The sequence below is a fragment of the Tamandua tetradactyla genome, chromosome 16 (genome assembly GCF_023851605.1).
Source record: "Tamandua tetradactyla isolate mTamTet1 chromosome 16, mTamTet1.pri, whole genome shotgun sequence".
Classification (NCBI taxonomy): Eukaryota; Metazoa; Chordata; class Mammalia; order Pilosa; family Myrmecophagidae; genus Tamandua; species Tamandua tetradactyla.
The window spans coordinates 9,190,465-9,202,777 of NC_135342.1; the positions used below are offsets into that span (position 1 = coordinate 9,190,465).

Genomic DNA, 12,313 nt, shown 5'->3' on the forward strand with positions numbered 1-12,313 from the left:
CAGCACTTAGACAGGTTACAGGACCTAGCCTTGCGAGATTTAGTTAAAGAAGCTGAAAAAGTGTTTTATAAGAGAGAAACAGAGGAGGAAAAAGAACAAAGGAGAGAAAGAGAGAGAGAGAAAAAAAATTAGTAAGAGAAAAAAGAATAATACAGCTAATTAAGGACCAAATTAATTCTGCCCTAAGCAGGCCCATTCAAGTGCATTATCACCGGCTTCATCTCGCTAACCAAGGTATGAAACCAAAGTATCTGACTGCTACCCACCCTCTCGGGTAAGAATCCCCACTCCTACGGGAGCAGCATACAACTCGAAAATATGCTTCTAGCTTATGCTATGATTGGTACCGCTGGGTGCAAGGCAAAGCACTGCAAAGGAGGGCCAAAACAATTAAAGGCCATTTTCGAGCTCCTTGAGAAGTATGCCTCATCTTGCATAGAGGTTCACTCTGCAAAAATTCCTCTCCCCAGAAAAACAAAGCCACAAACAACCTGGGGGATGAGGCCTCTACTTCCCCCAGCAAAGGTTAATGCCAAAAGAATGCTGGATCAGCATTCTTCCTCCATCCTTTAAAAAAAAAAAACAAAGGGAGGAAATGTTGGGGACAATTAAAATAGCATGTATAAAATCCACCCTCAGCGATGCCAGAAACATGCAACATGGCTGCCAGGGCTGAAACAAAGAACTAGCCATTGTCCACTGTGCTAGCCACCGAAGAGGCTCGGACCCAGTAACCATGGGTAATAGGTGAGCAGATAAAGAAGCAAAAGTGGTAGCATTAAGGGACCCTATAAACTTGGTCCTAATAACCAAAGGAAACCAGCAACCCCCTGAGACACTATCTGAGGTTACACCCCAAGGAAAGTCGGAAGCCCTAGCTTACATACAGCAAGTCCACCAGCTCACTCACCTGGGGACAGGGAAACTACAGCAGCTCCTGCAAGACAAGAGGGAATTGTACCCTCTGGCAGCCTCAAAAAGGAATGAACTGGCAGATCGCGTAGACAGAGAGTGTCAGGCGTGTCAAATCGTAAACGCCTACCCCGCCAAAGCTCCTAATGGAAAAAAGGACTAAGGGGAACTCGACCTGGGCAGTTCTGGGAAGTCGACTTTACTGAAATTAAACCTGCAAAATATGGACTTAAATACTTACTAGTTTTTATAGACACCTTTTCAGGATGGGTTGAAGCCTACCCAACTAAGAGAGAAATGGCCCAGGTCGTAGTCAAGAAGATTATGGAAAAATTTTTCCCCGGTTCGGTCTACCAAAGGTAATAGGGTCAGATAACGGACCCACATTTGTAGCCCAGGTAAGTCAGGGTGTGGCCAGGATATTGGGGATTGATTGGAAATTGCATTGCGCACACAGACCCCAAAGCTCAGGACAGGTAGAAAGAATGAACAGGACAATTAAAGAGACCCTAACAAATTAGCTATAGAGACTGGCTTGAAAGATTGGACCATGCTCCTGCCTTATGCCCTGTTCAGGGCCCGCAATACCCCCTCGGCTCTCATGTGTAATCTAACCCCTTATGAAATCTTGCATGGAGCGCCACCTCCAGTCAAGGACATGTCCTCCATTCTAGAAATTAATAGTTCCCTTCATACCCCCTTGCTTGACAGGCTGCGAGCCTTAGAAAAAGCCCAGCGATTCCTGTGGCTGCAGCTCTCCACCTCCTACCAGCCAGGAGACAACAGAACTCTGCATCAATATCAGGTGGGAGACTTCATCTACGTCTGCCGCCACCAGGTACAGACTCTTGAACCTCACTGGAAAGGACCGTATCAGGTACTCTTGACCACCCCCACCGCAGTCAAGGTCGATGGCATCGCATCCTGGATCCATGCGTCTCATCTCAAAACTGCGCCTTCGCCCTCTGAGTCCCAATGGAAACTGGAAAGGACTGACAACCCTCTCAAGCTGCAGGTTCGTAGGGTTACTACTCCTTCTCCTCCTTCCCCTAGGGGAACCCAATTCCAACCCGCATAAGCCTTGGAAATGGACAATAACCAGATGGGATGATGGGAAGACTATAAAAACTTGGGAAGGAGCAGGGGAGCCTTCTTTTCTAGTGACCCCTTGTAATCTTACCACTCTGGGGAACGAGCGCTGTTGCGACCTGACCCCCATCTACCTATGTCCCGCATCCAATCATGGAAAAAGTTACTGTAACAGCCCAGGACACTATTATTGTGCCTACTGGGGCTGTGATCCTCCCTAATGGCACGTCTTGCGACTGGGACAGCGACCATAAACTCACCCTGTCTGAGGTTACGGGACAAGGAACTTGTATAGGTAACCCTCCTCCCCACGTTAGAATCTTATGTGCCACCATTAATCCAACCCAAGATAATGATAAATTCCTTCAACCTCCCCCAGGTTTAAAGTGGGCATGTAACACTGGAATTACCCCTTGTGTATCTACAAAGGTTTTTAACAACTCTGTCAACTATTGTGTGTTGGGTTCTATATACCCCTGAATTCTCTATCATTCAGGGACAGAATTAGAAACTATACTATTAAGACAAACCAGATACAGAAGGGAACCAATCACAATAACCCTGGCAGTTCTTATGGGTGTAACCGCCGCTGCCGGTATAGGCACAGGGACTGCTGCCATTGTACATAGCAATCAACAAACCAGTCAATTACAGGCCACGATAGATCAAGACTTAAACGAAATAGAAAGATCTGTCTCAGCCCTTCAGAACTCTCTTAACCTCCCTTTCAGAAGTAGTTCTGCAAAATAGGTGAGGACTTGACTTACTTTTCCTTAAAGAGGGGGGACTATGTGCAGCTTTAAAAGAACAGTGCTGTTTCTATGCGGATCACTCTGGTGTTGTTAAAGAGTCCATGACAAAACTCAGAGAGCACCTTCGTGAAAGACAAAAAGAACTAGAGGCGCAACAGGGATGGTTTGAATCTTGGTTTACTAAGTCCCCCTGGTTGACAACGCTATTATCTGCTCTTGCTGGGCCTTTAATTGTGTTACTTTTAATAATAACTATAGGACCATATATTCTAAATAGAATTATACAGTTTTTACAAAGGCAGATTGGAAATGTCAAATTAATGCTCATCAGACAACAGTACTCAGTATTAAATATCCCAGAAAATCTCTAAGATTAGAGATATGTACAAAAAGGAGTGGGGAATGTAAAGAAGGATTTTATAAAACTTAACAGTAGCTAACTTTTCTTATGTAAAGAAGGATTTTATAAAGAAAAGAGTTATGGGCTCCATCAGGCTAAGAAAAACAACCCAGGACTTCCCAGGGGCGGTTATCTGCTGCCTTTGTTATGCAAGGTTTTCTGCTGCCTTGGTTATGCAAGGTTATAACTGCCAGAGGAAGTTTATCTAAGAATGCAACTGAAAAGGTTGAGTAAGGGAGTTTTGCACGAGACAGCTGCTTCTTGCATGAAGCAGCTCCCATGACTCATGCGCGAAAAATGTTTGTTATCTGCTTCTCGCAAAATGTTTGTTATCTACTTCTTGCAAAATGTTCGTTATCTACTTCCTGCATAAAGCAGAACCTGTAACTCATGTTCAACCCTCAAACCCCACCCCCTTATCCTGGCCCTCAAAAAGCTTCCCAAAACCCAGGTTCGGGGCTCTCTGTTCCTGCGTGTTCAGTGAGCCCCACGCATGTGTGGTAAATAAACCCCTTGCATGTTGCATGAGAGAACGTCTCTTGGAGTCCTCCTTTGCGTGTCAAAACTCTCGAATTCTCGAATTCTTACAATATTCCTATCCCACCTCTGCTGTGGGCCCTAACATGGGCTAATCCAACTTTACCAAAATATCTAAATACTAGTTTAGGATTCCCAGGTCCAGTAAGAAGAAAACTGGTTTCAAATTTAATTCTTCCATTTTTAGAAAGACCTGTATGCATAACTCTATGGAAACAAAGGATACTTGCCTGTCAGATGGGAAAGAAAGTTGGAATGGATGGCAGTTATGTCATACGGATTGAGCAGTTATCATAATTAATGATTCCTATGGAATTGTAAGAGATGCAGCCCCTGTGGGGTCTCCCATCTCTACCTTGAAGATAACTGAGACTATATGGACAAGCAAGCTAAATCAGGGTTTAATTCATGGAGGATAATTTGTGCCAAATTCATGGGATGATAAATATAGCATTAGTCAAAGAAATTGACAGAAAATTTTCCTAGGACTGAGACCAATTTTTATAGCCAATTCTAGTAACTATAACTTCTTTTTAAATAGCAGCCATAAACACTATATACAAATATGTATTAGAGATCCATATATATTTGTTAAAGTTCATATGCATGTAAGAAATCAAACTTCTAATTGTGGGAATTGTTCTCTATTCACTTGTCTCCGAGCATTTATGTTGCAGGAAAATGAGACGATTATAGCAGCAAGGAGAAGAGGTATTTGGCTGCCGGTACAGATGTCAAGATCCTGGCAATCCTCTGCAGAAACACATATACTGATCCACCAAAAGAATATCTAAAAAGGACTAATAGACTAATTGGACTCATTATTGCAGCTGTCATTGGAATCATTGGAAGCATCACAGTGGCTGCAGTCGCTGGAACTGCATTGCATCAAACTATACAGATGCAGCATTGTTAGAAAAACACCAGTGAACTGTGGCATAGACAATCTCATTGATGAGCAAATTAATAATAGACTAAATCATATAAAAATGACATTGGTTCATATTGGAAATCAAATTTATAATTAAAATTTTTTACAAAGTTTAAATTATAAAAGGAATGAGAGCAGTTTTTGTATTACCCTCTTTTAACATATAACCTGTCTGAAATAGAATGGGAAAAGGGAAAAAGGCATCTTTTAAGGCTTTCAGATAGTTTAAGTCCTGATATCTTAGAATTACAAAAAGGGGGTATTAGAATGTAAATTAGAATAATCTACATGTAGTCTATGGAGGTAATGTTACACAATCACTTACCCAAGAGCTAAAAATCTTAGGTTTGGGGCTGTTTATACTTCTTTGCTTCCTCCTCAGCTGTGTTTAACAACAAATAATCAAAATCAGAGAGCTTGGCTGGCAGCCAATGACGGGTAAGACCCTTCAGAGCCTAAGGGCAACCTAAGACAGGCGCAGTCACCCCTGCTTATAGTCACCCTAAAAAGGTGATTCTTGTTTTCCTCAGCTTATAAAATAAAAAGGGGGAAATGTAGGAGCCAAAGGTTTAAAGCAAGACCTACAGAATTTGTTGCAAGCAGCTGGCCTCAGGATGGTGGCAGTAAACTGTGGAGATTGTTATGTAGAGCAGTCTGGGAGGAAGAGAATGTTCACCCCAAATGGTTATGTTAAGTATGAAGAACACTGTAAGATAAGAACTTTGCTCCCTCAGGAAATGCCTGCATATCTATTGACATCCTGTGGTATATAACTAGGATCTGGTTAAGAATAAAATTGTCTGAAGTCTGTCTGAAGTTACTCAAGCTTCAGACCCCCTGAGCCCGTCTGTGTCTTTCTTTCTTCCTTTCTTTTTTTCTCATCATTCCTTAATTTCCTTCAAGCTCCGTTTCAATAGGAAGCAACAGAAATGTACTTAGAAGTAGTGTGTTCAAGGAATGCAGTGTTTGCAACTTGCTCTCAAATGTTCAGAAAACAAATGGATGGAAAATGATAGGTGACAGACAGAAAGACACAGTAAAGGTGATAAAATATTAAAAGTGGGTATTTGGGAATGTGTGAAAGTGTGCTGGAGTCTTCTGAAAGGGGTGTGCATTATTTTTGCAACTGTCTTGTAAAGTTTCAAATTATTTCCAAATAAAAACTTTTTTAAAACACTTTAAAATGGGAAGCAAACTAGAAATCAACAATAGAAGGATAGGAAAATCTACAAAGAATTGGAAATTAATCATCACGTCTAAATAATCCATGGATCACAGAAGATATCTGAAGGAACTGAAAAATATATGCATGTGAATGAATATAAAAATGCAATATATCAGAACACGTAGAATGCAGCAAAAATGTAAAAGGATTTTATAAAGCTTAACAGTAGCTAATTTTTCCTGCTTAATTTAGCTATTTACATATATTTTAACTTCTGAATAACAGAAATATCCAGCAAAACATTTGTGTCATTTTATATTCATTGCTATGCATCTGATAAGAATTGTAGAGAAAAGAGTCATGGGCCCCATCAGGCTGAAGAAAAACAATCCGGGACTTTCCCGGGGTGGTTATTTGCTTCTCGCAACCCCCATGACTCCTGGCATCAGAAATACTTGTGAAACTGTTCGTTATCTACTTCCTGCATAAAGCAGGACCTGTAACTCATGTTCAACCCTCAAACCCCACCCCCTTATCCTGGCCCTTAAAAGGCTTCCCAAACCCAGGCTCGGGGCTCTCTGTTCCTGCGAGTTCAGTGAGCCCCACGCATGTGTGGTAAATAAACCTCTTGCATGTTGCATGAGAGAACGTCTCTTGGAGTCCTCCTTTGCATGGCAAAACTCTCGAATTCTTACAAAAATAGTACTTAGAAATTCTGATATTAAAAAAGAAAGGTCTCAAATCAACAACTAAAGCTTCTACCTCATGAAACTAAGCAAAAAATACCAAAATAAAATGAAATCAGGTATAAGAAAAGAAGTAATAACGATATTATTAAAAATAAACTTATGGGCGGCTGCGGTGGGCTCCGTCCGAGAATGGCCCGGGTCGTGGCGGGTGGGGCCCGGGGCCGGATCCCCAGGCCTGCTGCGACCCCACCGCCCCCATTGTCCCTGCCCGGGGCCAGCCTCCAGCACTGTTTAAGCACGGGGACTCGCGGTGGCGCCAGGCCCCCCTCTTCCGCCGAGCTTGGGCCCGAGCGGAGAGAAGCCACGGCCGCCCGCCGCGCCAGACCCCGGGACCCATGGGGGCCCGCCACCCATGGCCCCCTCCGGCATGCCCCCGCCCGCAAGCAGCCCCCCTGGCGCCCCCCAGGACCTGCTCAGCCCTACGCAGGCCTCCCATCGCTGCTCTCTGAAGACGTGGTGGGATGCGCTTCCGCAGAGAACCAAATACATCTCTGGATCTCCCAGACACAAAGGCTTAAAGAAGACCCACTTCATTACGAACATGAGGCAGTACGACCAGGAACAGCAGGATTGTGCTGATCTGCGCCAAGTGGTCCCTGTGCGCGGCCTTTTCTGTCCTGCCCTATGGGGAAGGCTTCTGGATCAACGACCTGCGAGAGGACAGCCAGAAGCAGAGGCATCCATCCAGTGGCATCTCCGTGTCCTCTGAGACGGTCTTTGAATTGGAAGGTGTCGACAGGGGAGCGGATGGAAAGGTCGGGTCTTACGCACAGTTCTTCTACCCCACCAATGCCGTGGTCATGCACAGGAGCTACAGCCATGGCCTGGCGCCCCTGCCGTGCTCCAGCGTCCCCGGGCTCTGCCGAGGTACAGATACAAAGCCGCGTGGATCAAATCGGCAGCAGCAGCACAGAGCTAGGGAGTAACACAGGCCATGCCTTGGAGTACAATCCCACCCTCCTGGACGACCCGCAGTGGCCCTGTGGCAAGCATAAGCGGGTGCTCATCTTTGTCTCATACATGACCACAGTCATCGAGTACGTGAAGCCCTCAGACCTCAAGAAGGATATGAACGAGACCTTTGCTGAGAAGCTCCCACACATCAAGCTGACGCTGAGCAATATCCGAAGCTTAAAACGGGAGAAGCGGAACTTCTAGGAAGAGTGCAGCCTGGAGCCTGTGACAGTGTCAATGGCGAACGTGTACTTCGAGAAGCTGGTCCTGCAAGGCAAGCTCAATGACCAGAACCGCAAACTTTGCGCAGGAGCGTGTGCACCACTTGCTGCCAAGATCAGCAGCGACCTCCGGAAGAATGAAGTGAAGCAGCTCATTGATAAGTTAGAAGAAATATTTCGATTCAACAGATGAGATCTGATTGGGTTTGAATTCACGTTGCTAGTGGCTTTGGAACTTGAGCTGTACCGGCCCGAGAGCCACGTGCTGCCTCACTAGCGGCGCCTCACCCAGCAGTTCTAGCCAAAGCGGGGCTGTTGCTACTGAGCTGCGGCCCTCCCCTGTGTGCTGGAGCCCAGGCAGCTGCTTGGTGCACGGGAGGCCCATGCCAGGGTTGCCTCCATCCCACCTGCCCATTTTCTGCCCTCCCCATCCACCCACCATGGAAGCACCCACCTTTCCCAGATGCTGAAGTGCTTGTTTCTTCACCCTCTCTGTGGCCTCAGGCAGAAGCACGGACCCTTCCAGAGCACATCATGCCTCTAAAGGCAATTCTACATTTTCCTGGACTTTCAAGTACCTGGACATCGGGTTTCATTATTGTTCCTTTCTCTGACGTGCCTGAGCCAGACTTTAATTCATACTGCCGTGAAGTGAATTCTGACTTCAGAGCAAGCATTTCTCCCTCCTGGTATCTGCCTTTCCCTCAGTAAACCTTGAGGCCCCTGTACTAGTGGCACAGTGGGACGCCAGGTCTCCAGTATTTACTAAACAGACCAAAATGGCTGAAGTGAAACTTATTTAAGCTTCATACTTGGATATTTCAGGCTTGGGGATTTGGAAGCTCAGCCTTAGAGACCCCCTCTGGTGCCTGTCCCTGGGGTACGCTTCTCCAGGCTTCCTCCCCACAGCAGAGCACCTCCCCGCCCCCACCAGCATGCTCCAGCATCAGTGGGCTGAGTGCTGCACGTCGCATAACACCAACAGGACCAGCCCTCCCAATTGGTCTCTGACCCCTTTGTTTACTCTGGGACTCCTGTTCTTCCGAGCCTCAAGTCACTGTGAGACCTCCTGGCACCACATGTGCCACAGCCCCCACCCTATGCAAGACCCCTCCTCTGTTCTCTCACCAAGAAATTCCCACTTGACTTGGCACACTCTAGATCTTTAGGAAACAACTGCTGATTCTTGGCTCTTGATTTTCCTAAGCAATATCATGACTGAGAACAAATAACATACTATTGTTTAAATAATGATAATAAAAATAAACGTAGGATTTGCAAAGTCCCCTTGGGGGAATGATGAGAAAGGGGGGAAGTTCAACTTCCCCAAGTGGAGAATTCTTGATATTCTCACAAGGAGTATGGACAACCAAAGCAATAGGCTGAGTCCTCAATCTTGGGGTTTGTTCATGTGAAACTTAACCCCACAAAGGACAGGTCAAGCCAACTTAAAATTAGGCCTAAGTCACCCCAAGAGAACCTCCTTTGTTGCTTAGATGTGGCCTCTCTCTCCAGCCAATACAACAAGCAAACTCACCACCCTCCCCCTGTCTACAGTGGACATGACTCCCAAAGATATGGACCTTCCTGATAACGTGGGACAGAAATCCTAGAATGAGCTGGGACTCAGTGTCAAGGGATTGAGAAAACCTTCCCAACCAAAAGGGGGAAGAGTGAAATGAGACAAAATAAAGTGTCAATGGCTAAGAGATTCCAAACAGAGTCGAGAGGTTATCCTGGAGGTTATTCTTATGTATTAAATAGATATCACCTTGTTAGTCAAGATGTAATGGAGGGGCTGGAGGGAACTGCCTGAAAGCGTAGAGATGTGTTCCAGGAGCCATGTTTTCTTGAAGATGATTGTATAATGATATAGCTTTCCTAATGTGACTGTGTGATTGTGAAAATCTTGTGTCTGATGCTCCTATTATCTACTTTATCAACAGATGAGTAAAACATATGGAATAAAAATAAATAATAGGGGGAACAAATGTTAAAATAAATTTAGATTGAAATGCTAGTGATCAATGAAAGGGAGGGGTAAGGGGTATGGCATGTATGAATTTTTTTCTCTTGTCTTTTTATTTCTTTTTCTGAATTGATGCAAATGTTCTCAGAAATCATGATGATGAATATGCAACTATGTGATGATATTGTGAATTGCTGATTATATATGTAGAACGGATGATCATATGTTAAGAATATTTGTGTTTGTTTTATATTTTTTTAAAAATTAAAAAATCAATTAAAAATAGTTACATAAAAAAACAGTACAAACGGGACTGGATATAAAAACTCAGAAATGGACAGCACAATACTACCCAATTGTAATGCAATTATGTTAAAACACTGAATGAAGCTGCATGTGAGGTATAGGTTTTTTGTTTTTGTTTTTTTGTTTTTTTTTTCTTTCCATTATTGTTTTAATTCTTATTCTGTTGTCTTTTTATTTCTTTTTCTAAATCGATGCAAATGTACTAAGAAATGATGAATATGCAACTATGTGATGTTATTAAGAATTACTGATTGTACATGTACATTGAAATGATTTCTAATTGTTTTGTTAATTCTTTTTTTAATTAATAAAAAAAACAGTACAATTAAATTATATTCTTTCATCAATTGTAACAAATGTACAGCACTATTGCAAGGTGTTAAGAATGGGGCAGGGGCAGGGTATGTCATAACGCTGTAATTTCTGACTGATTTTTGTGTAAACCTACAATGTCTTTGATAACAATTTAATAATATGTTAAAGATTAAGCATAGTCAAAAAAATAAAAATAAAAAAATAAACATAGGGTGGGCCATGGTAGCTCAGCAGGCAGAGTTCTCGCCTACCATGCTGGAGATGCAGGTTTGATTCCTGGTGCCTGCCCATGCAAAGAAAAGTAAAAAATAAACATAAAAAGTCAAACTAAAAGTTGTTTCTTCAAATGACCAATAAAACTGAGTAAAATTTATGGAAAAAAAGAGATATTTTATTAATAGAAATCAAAGAGTGGTTACAGACCACACAGATATTAAAAGAGTGAAAGAACACTATGAATAAATCTACATCAATTAAGCAACTTAAATAAAATTCAATAAATTAGATGAATTTCTTAAAACACAGCCAAAAAGAAATAATTTAAATAGGCCATAGGACTATTTCAAAAAAGTGTTTAAAAACATCTGGAAAGTAATTCTCCAGGTAGAGATATGCTTGCTAGTGAGCTCTACTTAATATGAAGAAACAATACCATGCCAGCTTGAAAGTATTATGTACTCTCAAAAAGCCATGTTTTAATCCTGATACAATCTTTTGGAAGTAACCATTTCTTTTAACCCTGATTCAATACTGTAGGTTGGAATCTTCTGGTTAGATTACCACCACAGAGATGTAACACACCCAATTGTGGGTGTGACTTGTGATTAGATGGAGATGTGACTCCATCATTTCAGGTAGGTCTTGATTAGTTTATTGGAATCTTTAAAAAAGAGGAAACATTTTGGAGAGAGACCAAAATGAAAGAAGCCTCAGAGCTGACAGAAACTTCACAGCGGAGCTGACACAGATGCTGACATGTGGAGAACAGAGGCATGGATGTTTGGAGCCCAGCAGACGTTGCCATGAGACAGTAAGCAAGACAGAACCTGGAGAGAACCAAGGGAAGCCAAGAGATGAAAGCCAGCCCCAGAGAAGCAAAGTGAGGAAGCTCCATAGGAACAGAGGCTGAAAGCAATGGAGCCCAGGAGCAAGGGTCCAGCAAGTGCCAGCTAGTGACTACCCAGCTGACAGAGGTGTTTCTGACCCATTAACCTTTCCTGAGTAAGAGTAACCACTTGTTGGTGCCTTAATTTGGACATTTTCACTTCCTTAGAACTGTAAACATGTAACTTATTAAATTTTCCTTTTAAAAAGCTGTATCATTATGGAATATCGCATCTGGCAGCTATTGAACTAACACAGACACCAATTCTAAACAACATCTGACATAATGTCTGGAAAAAAGAAAAACCATATAATGGTTATCAACTGATGCAAAACAAGCATTTGATAAAATTCAACATTCACTCAAGATAACATAAATTAGATCTAGAAGAAACACTCCTAAACATTAAAAACAGTATCTACAGAAAGTCAACAGATAAATTATACTTAAGGGAGAAAGACTGAATGCTTCCCTTCTAAGATGGAACGATGCAAGGATATCTGTTCTCACAATTCCAACATAGGACTGGAAGTCCTAGCCAGTTCAGTAAAACAAGATAACGAAACAAAGTAATATAGATTGGAAGTAACCAAATTAAATTGTCTCTATCCACACAAGACATGATTTCTAAATAGAAAATTCCAACAGTCTAAACCAAAAAAAGCCTCCATGGATATGTGAATATAGCAAGTTTGCAGGATAAAGGTATGCAGTACAGAGTCCACGCAGCAGGCTTGCTCAAACCCTGCCTATTCCAAAAGAAAAAAAAAAAAGACTGGCCCTTGACTGGCTCCTGGAACAGCTTTCCAAAAGTCCCACAGAATATTCTGCCTGATGTGTATTTCTCTATATGACTTGGGCCCTGGCTTGTGACAGAGAGTTTTGCTACCAATGTAATAGTTAAGGGA

At 42.8% G+C, this 12,313-nt stretch overlaps 1 pseudogene; it reads left to right on the forward strand.

The window, feature by feature from the left end:
• Positions 1-2,154: 2,154 nt before the first annotated feature.
• LOC143658288 (CDK5 and ABL1 enzyme substrate 2 pseudogene) lies at positions 2,155-8,011 on the forward strand (annotated as a pseudogene).
• Positions 8,012-12,313: the final 4,302 nt, after the last annotated feature.